Below are 6753 nucleotides of genomic sequence, written 5' to 3' on the forward strand. Positions count from 1 at the left end.
AAGTTCTAAGACAATCCATGTTCCTAACATCTGTATTAGTTGGCTCAGGCTGCCATAACAAAATACCATAGACTGGGTGGCTTAAATGATAGACACTTATTTTCTCAGCAAGAGGCTGGAAGTCCATAATCAAGGTGCTGTTTGATTTGGTTTCCAAGAACTCTCTTCCTGGATTGTAAAGGCTATGTGCTCACATGGCCTTTCTTCACGTGTGCACTTGGAGAGGGAGGGAGTAAGCTCTCTAGTGTCTCTTCTTATAAGGACACTAATCCTATCAAATCAGGGTTCCACCTTCTGAGCTCATTTAACCTTATTTCCTGAGAAGCTCCATCTCCAAATATAGCCACACTGGGGGTTAGAACTACATACAACACATCAATTTGGGGGCAATACATTCAGTGCGTAACAATCCAAAAACTAGGTAAAAATGGCCCCTGTTCAAAAAAGAACCTACATAATATTTCACAGATCAAAGACTTGACTTGAGAGCTCCAAAGGTACTTCCTTGTGGTAGCCAGTGTTCTGATAAAGTGGGATTGTCAACTCACGTACCGTCTGAATAGGAATTTTAAGTAGAGAATGCAACAAAGGAAAAAAAAGTGATATGGCAAAGTGACAAAATTATATGAGAGAGTCCCAATTTTTATGACATCCTTTCAAAGGTGTTTTGGTTATTGTAATGAGAAAACGAAGCCCATAAAACCCATGGTCATTATTGGGAGTTCCTGTCACCTGAAAAGGGTCTTTCCACTACCCACCACTTAGCTCTAGTTTCTGGACGTCTCCAATGAGATACTGAGTTAACAAGGAAAAAGAAAAGCAGAGACTAATTTCCACTCAACCATTACAAAGTCTGGTGCTATTAGCAACCCCCCTTAGATTCCATTTTTTATTGCAAAATGATTTGGGCTGATGTTGTCAACACAGTATCAGCTGACATAAGAGAAAAAAAAATTGCTCCTCTAACCAAGGAAGTAAACTCACTGGCAAATGTGGTCAAGCAGTTACATTTTCTTTCTTGTTTACTTTTCTTTTTAGAATGTTTCAAAGCTGGAACTCACGGGACACCTGGGTGGCTCAGTTGGTTAAGCGACTGCCTTCAGCTCAGGTCATGATCCTGGAGTCCTGGGATCGAGTCCCACATCAGGCTCCCTGCTCAGCAGGGAGTCTGCTTCTCCCTCTGACCCTCCTCCAGCTCATGCTCTCTCTCATTCTCTCTCTCTCAAATAAATAAATAAAATCTAAAAAAAAAAAAAAAAAGCTGGAACTCAGAAATCTTTTTTAACAGGATTGCTTTGGGTTCTTGTTAGGGATGTCACTAAGACAGCCTTTTACTTAAAGCACCTACACAGCCTTCTGCTTCCATGTGAAAAAAAACTGCTAGAAACACAATAAAATTTTAAATTCTTTCCAAGTGTTACAAAACTGGGAAAAAAGAGAACAGTTTGAGTTAGAGTCTTAAAATGTGGTGAGATTAAAATGGCAATCCTTTATCAACTAATTATTAATACATGTTTTTATAAGAGACCAAATAAATTTTCAACTATTAAGATTCACAATATAAATAGTTGAGAAAACCAACTAGAGAAATTGCATTAGAAACTAAGATGTCTGTTTCACGATCTTGTGTTTAATTAAAATAATACAATAAAAAAAAAAAAAAAGAAAAAACCCTGATATGTCAAAGAGTAGTTTTAGGCTGATTCCTCTTTTGTGATATCCTGGGTAAGGAACATAGGACATAATCCAACTCAACTGCCAAATCTTTAGAGAAAAGTAAGTTGTTCCCTGCATAATGAATTATTAATGATGGCCACTTTAAAAAATAAAGTCAGTGATGCTTGCCTTGGGTTTTATTGTGAATAAAAGTATTTACATAGTATTATGAGAATAACAACTACAGATTTTGACTGAACTCATGTAAAGGAAAAAAATCTTTTACTGCTTGTCTCAATTATAAAAATACATTTTTAAAAAATATACTTTGGTGGGTATTAAAAAATTGCTAGTTTGGTAGTTTTTTTTTTTTTTTTTTTTTTGGACAGGAAGTAGGTTTTATTGGTGGGCATGAATAGAAAGGGGGCAGTGCCGAGGTTCTCATGAGTGCAGAGCCCTCCATTTGTCCAAGGGGCCACGATTAGGGATGTATTTGACCCCAGAGCCATCTGGGATAAGCCACTTTTCAGCCACCATGTCTTCAAATTCATCCGCATTAAACTTAGTAAAGCCCCACTTCTTGGAGATGTGGATCTTCTGGCAGCCAGGGAACTTGAACTTGGCCCTGCGTAGGGCCTCAATCAAATGCTCCTTGTTCTGCAGCTTGGTACGGATGGACATGATGACTTGGCCAATGTGGACCCTGGCTACTGTGCCCTGGGGCTTTCCAAAGGCACCCCGCATACCTGTCTGCAGCCTAGATTGGAGATAGTATGAGGTCAGACCTCAATATCCACTGGAAAGGGCTGTCTCCAAGGTCCCTTAGGGCAACCCATACAATCAACAGGCTACATACACTACCAAGGAGGCTACTGTTTGCAGCCATGGCACACTGGGCCCCCATGGACAAAGAGCACAGTCGGCTTAATGGCTGCAGAAGCGTGGTAAGTTCTTAGAACACTGTATTCTGGGCACCTCTAGGAAATCAGTGACAGTTAACAAAATATCTACATACTTCTGTAAATTTTGGCTCAACTAAATAAAACCAAATCATGCAGAAGTATATGGTAAAAAAAAAAAAAGGATCTCTAATTTCCAAAATAGTTAAGTACAGCTTCCCCAGTGAAGTAGCTTTTCAGGTGTCATGTCAGTTCAGGAAAAGTTATTCCAGCCAGTCATTTCCAGGGCTTCTCTCTCTCCAAGATCAAATACGGTCTTATTTTCTGCTTGATTGGAAATATTTCCTAATACTTTGATTCATTCATTTAACAAAGTGAGGTCCCTTTATGTACCTAGCACCATGTTATAAAGAAAACTCACGTCAAGGAACATTAAATCTACTCAGGGAGGGGGCACCTGGGTGGCTCATTCTGTTGGGCATCTGACTCTGGCTCAGGTCATGATCTCCAGGTCCTGGTACCCACCCCCCCAACCCCCCCGACCCTCCAACCCCCCCACCCCACCCCCACCCGCTCTGGGCCCTGCCAGGAGTCTGCTTCTCCCTCTGCCCCTCCCCCGGCTCGTGCAAAAAGCACAAAAATGTGAAATACGTGGCACTAAATATATGGTGAAAAGGATATTTATGTTTACAGTATGAGAGCTGAAACAAGAAGGCAGAGTGTCAGCTTGTTCAACCTCAGCTGGGAATGTGCATGTCAGACACAAATTTTTCATCATTCTGCACATGTGCATGTCTGCAAATGACCACAAAAGAGCCCCAAGAACTGACTTTGGGGTTACAAATAAATTTCAGCAAATAAGCAAATTCATAAATATGGAATCCATGGGGCGCCTGGGTGGCTCAGTTGGTTAAGCGACTGCCTTCGGCTCAGGTCATGATCCTGGAGTCCCGGGATCGAGTCCCGCATCGGGCTCCCTGCTCGGCGGGGAGTCTGCTTCTCCCTCTGACCCTCCCCCCCTCTCATGCTCTCTGTCTCTCATTCTCTCTCTCAAATAAATAAATAAAATCTTTAAAAAAAAAAATGGAATCCATGAACAGTGAGGATAGACTGTGTTTGTGTGTGTAACACCACATCCTGACAAGAGAGAATACACCTTCTTCTCAAAAATACATGACACATTCCCAAAATTGGACCATATATTAAGTCAAAACATCAATAATTTCCATCAGGTAGAAGTATTACAAACACTTGAAATAAATCAAGATATTAAGAACAAAACCAAAAATTAGAAAGGTCCTTCCACCTAGAAATTGTTTCTTTCTATTAAACAACTCTTGGGTAAGAAGGAACAAATTATGCAATTCCTAAAAAATAGTAATTAAAACACTGCAAGTTAGAATATATAGTATTTGGTTGAAAAAAGTATTTAGAGAAAATTTCAAAACCTTTAACACTCATACCAATTTAAGGTCTCAATTATATTCCCAACTAAAAAAGCTAAGATAAAAAGGTTCTGCATTGAATGACGGAGGAATAACTTCTACTGGACCAGGGTTCCCATAGATAATCATAAACTGAGATAGAATATATAAAACTACCTAAAAGCACGAGAGAGCAACCAAGAGCAAAAAGAAACTAGAGCTAGAGCAGAATTTACACTTAGATAAAAGAGAATGAGATGGAGTTTCCCATTTTACTAACATTATGCCTGAGGGCAAGCCACAAGTTAGAGGTTTGTGGTATCACTAAAACTCAGAAAACCTGCAGTCTTACCTGAAGAACAAGAGGACAGAGTTCAAAACAACCTCACCAGCTGGAAAGTATGAAAAGATATTTCAAAAAGACCCAGAGAGAGATGGCACTAAAATCTGCATACATCTACTCTGCCCAAATCTCTGACCTCTGAAATAATGCATGCATGGGGCATACTCCAAGCAGGCGAGCTAAAGCTAAAAAAACCTGAAAATTTTAGCTGCCTCTTACCAAAGTTATACTGCCTGCTAAAACAAAGAAAATCAATACTTCTCAGAGGATCATAATAGAATCAAGAGTCTCTACACCATGTCAACCACAATGTCCAGGATACAAATCAAAACTACTAGACATACAAAGAAACAAGAAAATATGAGCCACACTCAAAAGAAACCTAAACAACAGATAGTCCCTGAGATGACTCAGTTGTTGAAATTAGTGGACGAGGATTTTAAAGCTGCTATTACAGCTATACTCAAAGACATAAAGATGACTCTGCGCATGATCAATAGGGAATCTCAGGAAAGAAATAGAAACTTTAAAAATAATCAAATGGAGAGTCCAGAACTGAAAATAAGAATACTAAAATGAAAAAAGTCACTGGATAGGCATAACAGCAGTTTGGAAATGAGATGGGAGAAAATGTCAGTGAAATAAGACGACAGACCAATAGAAATATTCCAAACCTGAAAAAAAGAAAGTAGATATTGGGGAAAAAATGAATAGAACATTAGTGACCTGTCAAACAATATCAAACAGTCTCTGGAGACTCACAGAGAAAAGAGAATGGGTCAGAATATACTTAAGAAAATGGCAGAAATTTCCCCAAAATTGATAAAAGATAAATTTACAGATTGAAAAAGGTCAAAACCTAAGCAGGATAATACAAAGGATGCACATTTAAATACATCATAATCAAATCGCTGAAAACCAACTAAAGAGAAAAAAATCTTGAAAACAGCCAGAAAGGGGGCACCTGGATGGCTCAGTCAGTTAACTGTCTGCATTTGGCTCAGGTCACGATCCCAGCGTCCTGGGATCAAGCCCCATGTAGGCTTTCCACTCAACAGGGAACCTTGCTTCTCCCTCTCCCTCTGCCTGCCACTCCCCCTCCTGCTTGTGCTAGGAAGGAGGGAAGGAAGGGAAAGGAAGAAAGAGAGGAAGGGAAGAGGGAGGGAAAGAGGAGAAAGGAAAAAAAGAGCCAGAAAAAAACAACACACTACACACATAGGAAAAAATGGAGGTGAGAAGACAGTGTTCCTAGGAAATACAAGTATTGAGGGGTAAATGAGATTGATGTGTGCAAACTGCTCTCAAATAATTCACAAAAATAAAGAGAAAAAGATAAAGAAAAGGAAGTGAAATGTTGAGGGAGTTTGAATAAGGATATATGGCAGTACACTGAACTATTCTTGTGACTTTTCTGTAAGTCTTAAATGATTTCAAAATGAAGTCATAATTATATATATTATATAATATATATTAATACATAATATATATATAAAACTTCCTGATACTGTCACCTGACAGAATATAGAAGCAGTAACACCCTGTAACAATGAGCACACCTGGCACCCAGATCTTAGTTTCTAAATCTCATTCTCTATAAAGTCAGGGCTCCTTGAAGGAATAATTGAATTGAGGGTTGGGGCAGGGAAGGTACAAGCCTAGCCTGGAAAGCCTTATGTTGCCAGAAAAGGAAGTGCTCAAGAAACAATACGAACAAAAATAATAATAAAAAATAAAAAATAAAAGAAACAATACGAGCATATTGAAAGGATACAGCAGCCAACTTAAAGGAGCTCTCACTCAATCACCAAACTGTGACAAAGTGAGCAACACAATGTAATAGATTACAACCTACAGAATTAAATATCCTTGTGTTCTGATATAGATGAGTAAATAAGTAAACTGAAGGAATATAACTCTTCCCTACAATAAAATTTCAATTTTAGAATTAAAATTGAAAGAAAGTAGAAGGAAAGAAATAGAATATCAGCAACAGGCAAACATCACAATAACTGCTGCAAGCAAAAACTGCTAATGGATGCTAGAATAGCACAAAAATCACCTAGTTTCAGAGTATCTCCTCCCACAAGATGCTTATTAATTAAAAGTAGAAAATGGGAGGGACGCCTGGGTGACTCAGTCAGTTAAGCGTCTGCCTTCAGCTAAGGTCATGATCCCAGGGTCCTGACATGAGCCCCCATACAGCTCCCTGCTCAGCGGGGAGTCTGCTTCTCCTCCCTCTGCTCCCTCCCCTCTCCCCGTGCTAGAGCTCGAGGGCACACTAATAAATAAAATCTTTAAAAAAAAAAAGAAGAAGAAGATGGGGAGAAACTTGGCAGACACCACTTTAATCAAATGACTAAGGTTAAAATCACTAGTAAAACATATTAACATTTCATACCTCATGTAATACAATGAATGAAAAGGGCACATT

General features: G+C 39.1%; 1 non-coding gene across 1 annotated transcript; it reads right to left on the bottom strand.

The window, feature by feature from the left end:
* Positions 1-2460: 2460 nt before the first annotated feature.
* LOC123325003 lies at positions 2461-2593 on the bottom strand. Its single transcript, XR_006540171.1, has one exon. It is a non-coding gene; the product is annotated as a small nucleolar RNA SNORA70 (small nucleolar RNA).
* Positions 2594-6753: the final 4160 nt, after the last annotated feature.

The sequence above is a fragment of the Neomonachus schauinslandi genome, chromosome 5 (genome assembly GCF_002201575.2).
Source record: "Neomonachus schauinslandi chromosome 5, ASM220157v2, whole genome shotgun sequence".
Lineage (NCBI taxonomy): Eukaryota > Metazoa > Chordata > Mammalia > Carnivora > Phocidae > Neomonachus > Neomonachus schauinslandi.